Genomic DNA, 2,273 nt, shown 5'->3' with positions numbered 1-2,273 from the left:
GGCAGAAAAGGCCAGCGACCCAGTACAAAAAGAAATGGCCAGCAAAAGTGCCAAAAAAGGCCATAGAGAGCCTGCTATGGAGGCTAAGGATCTGGCGCGTTCGCTGGGTTATATAGCTGCTGTTGCAACATTCAGTACTATTTTCTAGTGCGTTGTATTTTTTAACAGTTCACATCCTCCTACATTTGATGGTGGTAGATTCCGTGAAAGCTAATATAATTACTTTCTGCAGGAGGAAGTGTAGAAGGAGTCGAGACAATGAAAAATGTTTTATTGGACAAGAGTGCTAAAGAGAATGAAGGTTAGACATATGGGTAATAAGATACGCCAAATAGAAGTTACTCAAGCAACTGGATATGATTTTGGATCAATATGATATGGTATGCTGTTGAGTAACTACATTGGCGCAACCTTAAGAGTACTAAAGATTAAAAAGAATGTGACGGATCTCTTCAACTGCTGGGAAATTACTCCTCACTACCTTCTGTTGGTAGTAATTGTAATTTTCTTCCGGGAGTCTGTTAGCAACTTGGTTAAACCGCAATACATATTTTGCTTTTATGAGGCCATATGATTACTTCTCCATCCAGTGGTTGGCACTTCTATGCCTTTTCCAAAATCGAATTGTCTTCTTATGCCAGAAAGCCATATGGCTGCTGTCCAGACAACTGGGTTCCAGATTATGCATTTTCGCAATTGCAGATTATGCATTTTCGCAATCTTAATCGTCCGATGTTCTCGTAGGTTTCATGTTGTACATAAGGTGAACTTACTGGCACAATCGCCTGGACCTACTGAATTATTTTCACCATTCACCATGTGAAAACATTGCCAAAGGAAGTCTGTAATTTGACGAGATTGGCGCGTGGTCTTTCTTCCACGTAAGTCTCCCAGACTTCACCGTGGTGGCGCAGGTATGCGAGGTAATTGTGTTCTGAACATCAGCAGTCCCCAACAAAGCACTCCAAAACAGCTGCATTGATTTCCAGTAATGTTAATGGTCTTTGTGCCATGAACAGGATCGCAGGAAATGCGTTGGAAGCATCTGGAGTTTTAGGCTCATTACAACGTCTGCTAGTCCTATCGGAGCGCCGGCAATTGGGTTATACACTTCAACAGCATCGGTCCCAGCGTTGCATCGATCTCTCTTTTTTTTACAACAGTTTCCTGAGAAGTTAGGAGGGGTGAAACGTTCCCCCGTCGCACAAGATTGCCCTTTGGCCAGATGAGTTGGTCACGTTGGCCCTGACCTCGATAATTGTATTTGCCATTCTCTTAAAAGAATTGCGGTCTTTACGGACCCTGTCTTTGTTCCCCGCAAAGATTTGCAGGCAAGACTTGATGGATAGGCTGTCTTGAGAGGGCAAAGTGGGAGATCTCCACCTTGAAAGGATAGTGCAAGGATCAGCAAGAGGAATTGGCTGCGCGAGGAAGTTGTCTTCGAGCCTCCTAGGGTGGAGAAGATACTTACGATATCCCGCCTCTGTTGAGAAGATCCCGGCTTTCTAATGACTGCGTGGACGCGCCGCCGAGACTTTCGTCTGAAACTTTCAGGCAGCACCTAATCACTCAATTACACCGTGGCAGTTCTCCGTTGGGTCCAATTATGCTTCTCCGGCGATTCTCCGCCACTCCGGTCTGATTTCGGGAGTGCGCGAGGCGAAGACTCAAGTCTGCCCAGAATGGTTAAAAGTTGTGGGTGTCGGTACAGTCTACATGTGGGCTCATTATTCCTGATGAAATTCTTAGCTAACATTGGTGCAAGTTCTTAAAGAAATCCTTGGTAGTTCAAAGTAGATTCCGGGACACAATTACGTTTTCCTTGTCACGCGTTTCTATTACAAAAGGAGGGAGTTTGCAACAAAATCGGGCGGCGAGAAAACGCAATGATTTGCCTCACAGCATCTTGAGATTATGTATCTAACGTAACATACCACTAATTTAAACTACTGGTGTAGTTTCGGCACGTTTGACTTTCATTTCTGGGAGACACGTTACATTTGTATGAACAGGAATCCAGGAGACTGCATAATACTATGTAATAAAAAGACTTTGTAGGAGTAGGCAATATCATGTGGGGCGTCCAAGTGGCGCACTCGAAATTAGATTTATGCCAGGCAATAGAAACCTATGCTGACGTGATGAGAGCTTATGAAAACAATGTATCAAATCTATATTTCCCATTGAAATTCCTAAAGAACCAGATTAAGAAGGATGTTCGTGGTTTGTGGGGGTTTCGTACCATGTCTGTGGTATTGTAATCACAGCATGAT

This window comes from Branchiostoma floridae, chromosome 1 (assembly GCF_000003815.2).
Source record: "Branchiostoma floridae strain S238N-H82 chromosome 1, Bfl_VNyyK, whole genome shotgun sequence".
NCBI lineage: Eukaryota > Metazoa > Chordata > Leptocardii > Amphioxiformes > Branchiostomatidae > Branchiostoma > Branchiostoma floridae.
This window is presented reverse-complemented; position numbering follows the sequence as displayed.